Source organism: Nothobranchius furzeri, chromosome 6, assembly GCF_043380555.1.
Source record: "Nothobranchius furzeri strain GRZ-AD chromosome 6, NfurGRZ-RIMD1, whole genome shotgun sequence".
NCBI lineage: Eukaryota > Metazoa > Chordata > Actinopteri > Cyprinodontiformes > Nothobranchiidae > Nothobranchius > Nothobranchius furzeri.
Window position 1 is genome coordinate 49,719,181 of NC_091746.1, and position 12,500 is coordinate 49,731,680.

Genomic DNA, 12,500 nt, shown 5'->3' on the forward strand with positions numbered 1-12,500 from the left:
AGCGCCACCATATTTCCTCAGATCTTTTCATCTTCTCACTCCAGCGCACACATCAGTCTGTCTTACTTGTATATGCACATCCATCTCTCAGTCAGCTGCTTACGTGTGTGTGAGGCTGTGAGGAGAAAAAGGGCAGGGGAGGAGGTTTATGTAAAAAACAAAACAAAAAACTATGTGTTAATAAGACACATCACTGTCTCCTTTTTACACTTATTTAAATTATCTGGTAGCAAAATAAGAATTTCTTCATTACAGGTACCCGGCATCCACATTACCATAAATAGGCTGCAGGCTCGGATGTTAAGAGTGAACAAAATATTATGTATTAGTATTTTGTTCTTTGTTTCTAACAATAATGGGATAAAAGGAGATGTTATTGAAAAACAAGGGAGCTTTAAACCTAAATCTTAAGTTCAAAGGTTTCAGTTTAAAGTGAGCTGCATGTATACACTTCTGTTCAGAGCTCATCCATTCACTCTAAAGTATTGTAAGTTTTGGTAGTTATTTAGTGTTTCACTTTTTCAGCCGCATGTGTGCTAAAAAATAATTACACAAATTTGTCATAAATTCACAACAACAACTACTACTACTACTACTACTACTACTACTACTACTACTACTACAGTAAAAGGTTTTATCATAGCAAAGTAGTGTAAATATAGAGGGTTCTCGGTGTGTTTCATGTTTTGCTGGGCAAACAAAAGGGCTTTATAACTCTTAGTCATTAAAGTGGGACGGCTCTTAAGTCACTCACTCTAGTTTCCTTTGGAAGCCTAAAATACACACACACTCAAGAAAGGAGCCATTTAAAACACACACACACACACACACACACACACACACACACACACACACACACACACACACACACACACACACACAGATTTGTTTAATTCAGTGGTGAACCCCTCCTGTAGACACCAAGGAAGGCTGGGGAGACATTTCAGCTGTTGGAACTCACAGCAAGATTTTGGTTTTGGTTCTACAAAAGGATACTTTATTGCAAAACTGGCTAGATCCCCTTTAACATAAACCTGTGATTAGAAACAGAATGCCAGATTTGGTGAGGAATTGGTGCAGTTTGTAGCAAATACACATGTAGGATGCTCTGTCACTACTGAGACCTGACTTCATATGCAAAAATCTGACTAACTTTACCTTCTGTAGTATACACAAACAGTGTGTGTGTGTGTGTGTGTGTGTGTGTCTCCAAGTGGGCACCTTCTGTCTAAAGTAATCCATGAGGTTAGGAGCCCATCTTCCTGAGAAGGCTGAACAGTTTGCCCACTTCCCAGCCGTAAACCAGACATTTTTGGCATGATGGCGGCAAAATTAGCTGACAACAAAAGGATCGCTCACCTTCTGTCGATGCTGACCCAGTGGGGACGAGAAGCCAGACTCTGCTAAACCAGACAATCTGTGCTTCCTTTCAAGTGAACAAAATGTAATGCATTTGAAAATAACATCTAAGTTAATTCATTTGGCTGTAAAATCAGGATTAATCTGCAAGTTTAGGTGAGTCGTGTATGGTTTAGCTGTGAAACTGTGTTTTAACCATTTGGGTAAATAAAGATGGTCCCAGTTTGAAATGGACTAACTTAATATGAGACACTTTGGTCTTCTTCAGGTCTTCTCTAGTATCATACAGTGTACCGCTGTTGTACAGATGAGCTGTTGTGACCTCCAGTGCAGAAAAGCAGATGATTACCATGTGTTGTTATTGTATATATATTGTATATGTACATATATATATATATATATATATATATATATATATATATATATATATATATATATATATATATATATATAATATATTCTTTCTCCGTCAAAATAAATGGTCAAAAACGGGAACTATCCGGTCAACATAACACAAGCCCTGCTTTCAACTGTTCTGTTTTCTTGTGAAAATTGTTGGAAAGAGATAAAATTTAATTTGATTACCACCAGAGCCAGGGCACTGCGCCGTTATCTCTGTGACTGTAATGAGGGAAAAACAAATTGATCGGATCCTGCACATCTTTTAACACATTGGTCAGGATTGACGCACTTTGTTTTCATTTAGTTTTTAACCCTTTAATGCCGATGCGTCACCAGGATCATCGGTGACGCCTCGGCGCATGTTATTTCAAATAACTCTCGCTACTTAAACTATATAATTCTAAAAAAAAAACATAAAGGAGCTACTGTGTGGTGTTTAAAGGGTTAATGAAATCAAGGCCGTTTCATATTCTATTCTCCTCTCTAATCAGGCAGTGATCGAGGTCACTTTTCTAAGAGAGACCTGAATGAGAAATATTAACACAATCGGAGAAACTTCTCCAAATGTCTGACTTGCCTTGCTTTGGTTTTTGTGTCATAAAGACCTTGTTTCAGCTTCTTTTCAACATCAGTTGCCGACTCCATCATACTCATCCCGATCCAGCCGACCGTTCCCGCCCGCAGCAAAATTCACACCGCCCTCCCCCGCAAGATTTGTGTTGGGTCCCGCAGGACCCAATCCCAATGCAGCCCTCTACCGTCCGGTACCGTTACAGTCTGCTGCAGCCGCAGCGAACCGCGTGACCCTTTGGTGAAGCCACTCGGTCGTATATAGACGCTGGTTCCGTTAGCTGTAGGTTAGCCACAGTTAGCATCTGTACCGTCATCTAAACAGCGGCACAGCCACTATCTACTACCAAGCCATTAGTTCTGGAACCCGGAACGTGGCCGAATATTCGGTGCATCCCTAGTATACACATTTTGCTAAAACAAACAATACAGACCTAAAACAAAACTATAGCAAACAAAAAGGTAGGATTCAAGAAGAAATGGTACTCACCTCTGTCGTGATGTTGGAGAAATGAACAAATTAATCCTGATTCCCGGTCTTCGATCACTATTTTTCCCGGCATTTGATGAGTTTTATGGCTTGCCAAAATAACCCCACCGCACACTTGTAGAAGTCAGAGACGCTGTCCCGCTCTCGTCTGGCTACCTAGAATATGCCATAATCGCTAGCCGCGTGATTTTCTATTATGGCAAACCATATTTATGCCACGGTTAAAACAGAAACACTCGCTGACGTAATTGTCTATAATGGGAACCCAAAATTATGCCACATTTAAACCAAGACACTTTTTCGAACATTTTTGTGCCAGAAGGGTGCCAAAATGCCAAATTTACGCCAAAATAAAACCAAAATGTTTGCTACCTGGGAAGCCGGTTGTTGAAACCATAGGCTGTACAAAACAACAGGCACAGTTGTTCATTCTATTAGTGATGTGTTGGTCGCGAATGAACCGGCTCTCAGAGCCAGCTCTTTGAAGTGAACGACGGGAGCCGGCTCGTCATGGGGAGCCCCCATGGGGGATCAGACTCAGACACACAGCAGAGCACATGCGGGTGGAGGGAGACGAAGGGGAATGAGGAGGAGAAAAAAGGCGAGAGAGGGGAGAGTGCAACGAAGACGGTGAGAAAATGAGCGCCGGCAGTCGGAAAGTGGAGATTTCTTAAAGTGTTCAGTTATTAAATCCATAGAAATGATAAATATTTGATATATTGCATTTTTTACATTAGTAAATCATTTTACATATAGTTTAGCATTATTTTGGTTATAAATGTACTCTACGCAACAGAAAATCTGAGGAGCTACTTGGGAGCCGAAAGAGCCGGCTCTTTTTGGTGAGCTGAGCCAAAAGAACCGGCTCTCTAAAACGAGCTGTAACTCCCATCACTACACTCTATGCAGCTGGGTTTGGAGAGTAAAGCTTGGTTTATGCTTGACGCATTCACTTTCCGCTTGGTGATGCGGCTTGCGACTGGAACGCGCTTCACAACTCGCAGCGTTTATGGTTCGTGCGGCTCGTCTCTGCGGTGAGCCAATATTCTCCCAAACTGAACGGGGCAGCATGGAGCTCTACGGCATGCATCCAACACTACACCATAGTAGAAGTAAAAACTGTTGTTTACAACATGGCATTTCAGCATTTTTAATAGCGTCCTCGTCTTTTCCGACAGTGCGAGCTATTTCTCTCCAAGAATTATTAACAACATGTTGATCACGGTGATCTCTGAGAGCTGAATCATACAAATGTCTGTATTTACGAACCTCTGCCATACTAGTTCTTGCCGGTCCGCCATGTTTTTCCGCGTCCGACCGTCCGCGTGGTTAGAAAATTTCCTAGGTGCGCGTTGCGGAAATTTTGGGCCGTGCGGAGACGCGGTGGAGGGGCGTGGTTGTTAAAATGACGCAACTTTTCTGCGCGGAGCCGTGCGGACCTCACGGACGTGTCAAGCATAAACCAACCTTAAGGAGACCCACTCAACATGGTGGCGTTGCTGTTACTCTCTCTAGCACCCAATGAGGTATGGTGTTTGCATACCTTGTTCTGTAGATTTGCCATATTTGCTTTAACATATGATTAAACAGTTTTGTATTTATTACATGAAAAATATTATGTGTTATTTATTTATTGTGTTAATCTAATTTAACTTGATGCTGATTTTTATATGAAGACTAGTTGGTAAACAAACATTTTGTTATTTCTCATTATCAGAGCAGAAAAGCCTAACAGTTTTAATAATAAAATACTTTTATTATTTAATTCTATATTTTCTGTCTTCAGTAGTGTTATTGGTGTTACCATCAATCTGTGCAGCATGCTTCTAAGTCCTAAATCTCCCTGTGTCTGCCTCCTTCGTTGCCTCCAGTGTAATACAAAACGTGTCCTAAACTTTATCCTCTTGTCAGCACTCTGAGCTGCTTTCAAAGGCCCAGAAAAGCATTTTTAGCTTGTAGATCTAGGCAGACATCTCACTTACGCAGATGTAAATGACTGATTTCTGAATTCCTCTAAATGTCTTTAAACATTACTGCATATGATTCAGATTTACCTTAGAGGTGTTGTAAAACCCATGTGATACTGAGCATTTATTAACAAAGCAAAGTCTCCATGAAGAATAAAGATTTTTATATTTACAGCCCTCATGTCAGTCATAAACTGAGTTTATCGCTTAATTCTTTTAGACTTTAGACTTTCATTTAACTGGAGTTTAAGCAATGCACACTTTTGTTTTGATCAGAAGTGTGCAGAAGCAGCTTATCTGATGTTTCTCAGGCTGAAATGAAGCAAACAGATGCAGGTGTGAAGCTGTGGAGCTACTGTGTAGGTGTCACTTCGTCAACAGTACAGCTGTTGTTTAAATTTTTTGTTCCGAAAAATTTCACTTTGCTCTGCAGAAAGTGATTGTTGTAAGATGTAAGGGGTGTGTGTGTGTGTGTGTGTGTGTGTGTGTGTGCGTGTGTGTGTGTGTGTGTGTGTGTGTGTGTATGTGTGTGTGTGTGTGTGTGTGTGTGTGTGTGTGTGTGTGTGTGTGTGTGTGTGTGTGTGTGCGTGCGTGCGTGCGTGCGTGCGTGCGCGCGAAATTCAGCAATTGTTCTCTCAGGGAGCTGGTAGCTCACTCCTGTCTCCAGTACTCATCAGGGTAAGGGACACCCTGGCCAGGTCACCAGTCCATCACATGGCCACACATCGGGACAAGAGAGACAGGCAGCCAGTCACACACTCATTCACATTTAGGCTCAATGTAGAGGCTCCAGTAAACCTAACATATTGGTTTTTGGTCTGTGGGTGGAAACTCTGAGAAAGTCCACTCATGCTAACTCCATGCAGATTTCAGGATTTGAACCTGCGACCTTCATGCTGCGAGCCAACAGTGCTACTAACTGCGTCACCATTTAGCCCTTCTGTCAAAATTAACCAGCGTAATTTTCTGTTGACACAGAAATCAAGCTTTAATGACTACAGTGCTGTTTTTCTGTGACCCTGATACTCACAGATCTAATGTGGCACACTGTGGTTCAGTGTTTCTTCAGTGTAACAAGGGTGCCTGTATGTTTAGTGTCACATTTCAATTATTTAATCCAGTAGTTCCCAGACTTGTCAGCCTCAGGTCTTGTCAGGACAGTGATGCAGATATCTCTGACCTGTCAACACAAACATGCTTATCCAGATGGATAATTTAGGACATAAAGAGAATCGCTCCAGCTCATATTATGGTATTATAATTATTTATAAATGTTTAGCTGAGCTTATGTAACAATTATGCAAAAAATATAGCTTCAGCAATTGATTTTCAATTTTATTTCGATTTCTGAATATCGTGAAAATAATCCCAAGACCCCCTGTGTAGTTCATGGTGACACACAGAGGGGTCCTGACCCTGACCCTTTCACAAGATTGCATCTCTGCCTCGTCCGGATTCACGTTGGATTTGTTTACCTGCTTGTGCTCCTGCAATGAGCTCCACCCACTTACCCCTTAACACCCACCCTGAGGCATGAAGCTTGTTTGTGTTTCCTGTAGCTGTAATTCAGCAGGTGGTTTAGGTGCAGCGACGTATGGATTGCTGTAGCGTTCTGCATACGCTGTGGTCAGCTCAGGCTATTTCTGTTGCTGCTAGTCAGCCAGCTAAGATCAGCTTGCTCCTTTTAGACAGGTGCTGCAGGTTAATCCCTTCAGACTTTCAGATCCTAATGATTTTACGATCTGGATCTCTGGGGGGAGGGGTTTGTGAGGACTCTGAAGGCTAAAAGATGAGTACAAGGTAGTGAAAGTTTATTTTTTCTCATAAAATGTCATTCACCAACAAGTTAAATTATACCAGCCTTTCTTTTTTTTAATATTGCTCACCTTCGTTGCTAAAAACATCTGATAGTTTGTCTTGTGGATCTACGCTGCTGTCGACACACATTCTGCTAACTCTCTGTGCGTTGTGGCCTGATTAAACAGCCTGTGAAATGGTTGGTATGCTTACAGCATTCTTCATCAGGAAAGATCTGATTACAGCTCAGAAGTGCTGAACTGCACCCATTGTTTGGTTTATGAGTTACTACTCTAGCTTTAAATGTGGCTGCAGAACCGCAAAAAAATTTAAACTCATCAGAACTTTTCAGATTTAATTTAACAGATTTTAAACTATTAAAAACTACAGAGTTTATAGTAAATCTAAATAATTGAGACTAATACCACAATTATACCTCAGCAAGGCCGCCAGGTTTGATATTTGTTGCTGATGATGTAAGATCCTGTAATATAATACGGTAATACATAATTTGTATTCCCATAAAAGTATTAGTCTCAACAAAATTACCTTTTTTTTTCAATATGTGTCACATTTCCCAACCTCTTCGTAATAAGTGTAAATAGTAGGGAATATGTCTTTAAAATTCACTTACATTATATTTGAAATCCACAGTACATAACAAACGGGATTAGAAAATAGTGTTTTAGCCCCATTGACTTGCATTCATTTTTGTTCTTCTGGGGACCCATGAGCCAGAGGTAGATGGACGTGACTTAGACTCCCTATTGACTATTTTAGGCCTTTAATGTGTGTGTGTGTGTGTGTGTGTGTGTGTGTGTGTGTGTGTGTGTGTGTGTGTGTGTGTGTGTGTGTGTGTGTGTGTGTGTGTGCGTGCGTGCGTGCGTGCGTGCGTGCGTGCGTGCGCGTGTGTGTGTGTGTGTGTGTGTGCGCGTGTGTGTGCGTGTGAGATTATTTTGGTAAACAAAAGTTGGCAGTGGGAAAAATGAAAGAACCTGAGATGGGAATAAGTGAGGAAATGAAAAGATGTTAGAGCTAAATAGAGGTCATCTGTTAGGATGAGCAATTGTAAAAATATGTAAAATAGAAGTACACAGTAATACTCGTTATCCTTAACGGGTTTAAGTGAAGTGACATTGACCTATGTCTCGGAGTGTTATAGGCTGCATTGATGTGACGCCTCTCTCCTTCACTCTTCTCTCTGTTTCTGTGGGAATTCTCTGACCTAGTTAGCTCCTCCAGCAAGCAGCAGAGTTATTTTTACATACCACCAGGAGACAATACTTTGTCCTCTGATCGTCCTCCCAACATCCGTATGTGTTCCTCCTCCTCCTCCTCCTTCATCTTAGTGATTGCCATCAATTCATGTTGTATCATTCTTTTCTTCTTCTCCTCATTTCTATATTTAGATAGTTTAAGCTTTGATCCTTCGTCTTCCTTTTAACGATGTAAAGATCAATCAACTTCCTGATGTGTTTTGCACAAAACAGTAAGTTAATTGTTTAATATTGATTTCAAAGGTTGAATCAAACCAAAAACAAATAACAAAAACAGTAAATTCATTAGTAAATTTTGCGATATTGGGCTTAAAGTGTGTATCAGAAGTGTGTGTATCAGCAATACATTTTAACTTAAATTTTTTCCTCACAACTTTTTTAATGCCCTACAACCCACCCAGCAACACCCACTTTACCTTTCCTCTCCTCTCCAGAGAGTGTAAGGACAGAGTGTGTGCAGACGGGTCATGTACTTGCCTCCTAATGATGATGGATGGCACAACTACAGAGAGCAAGAGCAGAGAGAAAGTAGAGCAATGTGAGGGAGATAAAGAAACAGGAGAAAAGGAAAGAAAACAGTTCATGATTTTCTTCTATCTGGCATCCAGATGACAAGAGTTTCTAGTGCTACTGTCCTTCTCGAGTGTTTATATCGTCCTTGTCATCGGCCTGATATCAAACACACACACACACTTCTGCAAGGTGCCATCTGGTGTAACTCACACTTCTGAGGGCAAGGACACACACCGTTTCTTTCTGACTTTGCTGACCTGCAGTTCTACGGGACCTGTAGACGTTGCATTCAGTCCCTGGGGTTAACACGCGAGCGCGCACGCACGCACGCACACACACACACACACACACACACACACACACACACACACTTTTATACTACCTCGTCTGTCTCTGTGTTTGTTTATTTTCTGTGTAAAGGTTTCTCTCTGTCCCTCTGGACGCACGGAAACATTGAAGCTGCAATGTCAAATTTGGAAAACAAATTAGCTTAAAACCTTTTTCATGCCTCTTAACAATGTTCTAACATAGTATAGCTATGAATATATTGTGGAGATAAAATATATATAAATACGAAAAAAAATTAAAGCTTAAAGAGAAACTGGGAGGAAGCTTTGGTACATTTTAGGTTACAGGAGGTCTTGCTTCCTATCTGCTCCTCCAGAGACAGCATGGATATGAGGTTTACATGGCGAGGGTCCCACAGGACAGGTTAGTGGAAAGGTTTGTAGTTAGCTGGTTGGTGAAGGAGATCCATCAGCTGGGTAATTTAATCCTAATCCAGCCCACAGCCTTCTGCTGGTGTTCTTATCAGGAAGAATAAAACACACATCTTAAATATTATTGGAGTGTATAATTTGTTTTATGTTTTATTATCTTCTGCATCAAACTGAACTTGATTCATTCTCCAACATTTCAGAAACGAACCACTGGGTTCAAATAAAATAACAAACTAAGTCAAACATTTCATTTGGTGTTATTTCTGACACCCTTCAACTGTGGCATAAATATTTGACTCTAGAGCTGCTCAGAAACATTAAACACTCATATATGAACCCATTATGTATTTTATTATTACATTATGTGTCCTGTAGGCTTTCAGTACTTTTTTAGATTTTGTGAGTTTTTGCAAAGCGTGTTTTTCTCAGCCTGAGGCGTGGTGTTGAATGAGGAAACGGATGTTTTACTTTGTTAAATCTTCTTAAATGTTTAAATGTTTTGTCCTAACCTGTTGTGCATGGAGAGCTTTTGAGGGATGGCAGGTTGTGTCAGTTACGTTTTAGATTAAAAAAAAGCAATTATCTGACATCTTCTATTTATCGATGAAAACAAATCAATATGAAATAATCGTGATACATCGGGATATCGAATCGAATCGAATCGTTGACCCAATAATCGAATCGAATCGGGAGACGAGTGAAGATTCACACCTCTAATACCCAAGGGGAAGGTTGAGTGTTCTGTGACTGTATTTGCGTTCAAAACCTAGCTTGTTCTGTAGATTCGCTATAACAGCTTTAATAATTACAGTCAAGCTGAATTGTTATGACTATTTACAGGAAAGCGTCTCAGCAGAGCTGGTTTGTTAGTATAAGTGGATCATCTTTAGTCTTTAAAGCTGTCAAATGTGAGAATTAGCAATGTTACTGTGTTTGGAGAAACAGTTTGATGACATAAAAATCTTGTTGTTGTGACTTATTTCAGTGCTGGCCAGAATTACACACGTGTGAGGTCAGAAGAGTGTGGTTATTTGAACAAAGCAAACTCTCAGCTCTTACACCTTTCTGTCTCAGATGTCCAGTCGGTGTGTGGCTGACAGCTTGATAAATGGAAAGTGCTAAGACCCTTTTCTGGCAGGTTTACCACACATACACACATATCACTGACACAGTGGTAAAGTCTCACCCTTCCCAAAGTACAGGCGAGAAGGCAGGCTGTAACTATGACAACCCAGAGCGAAGGAAAATGATTGGGTAGAAGGACTGGAGTTGTTAAGAGCTTCTGTTAGAATCTACTGTCTGGAGCAAGTTTCAGTTGATCCTTCCTGTTTGGTGGTTGTGTGTGTTCATACAAACGTGAGCGTGAGAAGATGCAGAAATCCACCGACCTTCTGCACGGCCCTTCCTGTCTCATGTTCAGGCCGAGACCCTCATCAGGGCCAGTACAAGCTGTTCAGAGTGTTGATTCAACAGCTGCCCACAAACCCGAGAGGAACCAGAAAAAAGGAGCTGAATTGTATCTATTAGTTACAAACACTTGCGTGGCTAATTGAATGGAAGGAGACACTTCACAAGGGAGATGCAAAGCAGCTGCACAATGGATATGACATCAAATAGACCATATAATAGACCTCAATAACCACATAATTGGGTTTAATGTTCAGATTCAGTTTCTGAAGGAGATCTACTAAACTTGAGTCTTAGAAGACAAACACAGCAAGAACGTACAAAAGAGGTTTTTATTCAGCTTTACAGAGACATTAACGATTGAAAGAAAAGAAAAATATGTATGCCAAGTTGTGCATAAACTTTTTTTGTGTCGCATTTTGACGTGCAAATAAGGCAGAATACATCCAGATATTGGCCATGAAAATCGGCCCAAAAGATCGGCAACACATGTCAACCGATCTCTACATGTTGGCATCGGTATCTGTAATGGCGTTTGAAAAACTATATTGGGGATTTTCTTGCATATGTTAGGTTGATTTTGTTGCCCTGTACGTTTTATATTTAGTAAAAACGGCTCCTAAAGTTGTGACTGATTCAGATCCCTAACCTTGGCAAACTCTGATGTCCTAAAACACTTGTAGATTCTGTCTTTCTGCATTTCCATTCGTGGAACCAGGATCTAACTGGATATGGTTTATTCTCTTTAAACTCCGTAATCAGAGACATTTGTGGTGGTTCAGCTGCATACACGCCGCATTTCTAAAAGCTGTTTATTTGTCAGCCTCTTTCATTAATTTTGAAAATGTGCAATTAAAACCTGATTTTGGTTTTGGAGCCCAGGACTTGATGTATGATTTGATAAAAGGAAAATTCAAAGCCTTTGAAACATTTATGCAGAGATAGAAAACCAGCAGAGCTTTCTCTGCAGACGTTAGATTACAACTTGCAGCTGGAGCTTGAATGAACGTCTAGCTCGGAAAACTTTTTTTTTTTGTTTATTTTTTTTACATGGCTTAATATCAAATCCAGCCACTCTAGAAAAAGCTAAACAACCATAACAGAAGCGAGATAAAATGAGATGCATTTTTAACATGCTTTATGGAACTTAGACTGAAGCAAAAAAGTTAAAACACAGGTTTTTGCTCAGTCCAGATGGCATCCTTTATTTTCTGTCTCCGTGGAACAAAGAGGTGAGAACTCCTTTGTGAGATAGAGCTGAGAAAGCTTCCTCTCTAATAGAAGTTGGTGCATTTCTAATTGGCTTTGGGCCTTCAGAGATACGGAGGTGGGTGTGATCCCAAACGCTATATAAAACTGTTGCTCATTTTCTGTCTGTTTATGACGCTCCTCACTGGACCCTTCTCTGAGGGAACTGTTAGGCTTGTGAGGACCAGCAGGACGACAAACCAGGTCCAAGTCATTCCAGTGTACCTGCTTTAGGGTTGAAGCTGAAGTGTCATTAGCTTTGAGTTGATGTCGGGGGTTTGTTGTCCATTTCAACTGAAACCAGAATGACAACTTAGAGATGATAGCTGTTGTGTGTTTGACGACTGCAGCTTTAATATTCTCCAACCTGGAGTATAATTCAATCATTTAGGACTATTCATTTTTGTATTTAGCAGAGTAGATTACCGTTTTTCAATTGGAAAATTTCTCATTGAGTTAAACTGATTAGAGTATCATCTATTCTACTAGGAAAAGCCTTTTTAATTTATCTCAGCTCCTGCTCCTGGGAATAAAGTCATGTGGTCAGCAGTAAATTACTCCACTATGGCCGAACCTGTACCGACCTAAAGGACTTTAGTCCATGAGTGGAAGGAGAAAGAACAAACCCTCCTCATCCACAGCATTACTCAACAATGGTGTTGAAACTCCATGGCAGCTCTCACTCGGTCTCAGTTTCTCACTTAACACTTCCTTCACTGTACATACAGCTGATGGCACCATCATTCCTCCG

General features: G+C 40.7%; 1 protein-coding gene across 5 annotated transcripts in view; it reads left to right on the plus strand.

Moving 5' to 3' along the window:
* strbp (spermatid perinuclear RNA binding protein) overlaps nucleotides 1-12,500 on the plus strand; it is a 141,879-nt gene that overhangs the window by 13,045 nt on the left and 116,334 nt on the right. Inside the window, exon 1 of one of the 5 annotated variants that reach the window (XM_070552280.1) lies at nucleotides 6,462-6,588. The exons of the other annotated variants lie outside the window; for them this stretch is intronic. The gene's annotated coding sequence lies outside the window, so the exon portion shown is untranslated. Of the gene's footprint in view, nucleotides 1-6,461; nucleotides 6,589-12,500 lie in introns of those variants that run through there. 5 annotated transcript variants of the gene reach the window in all.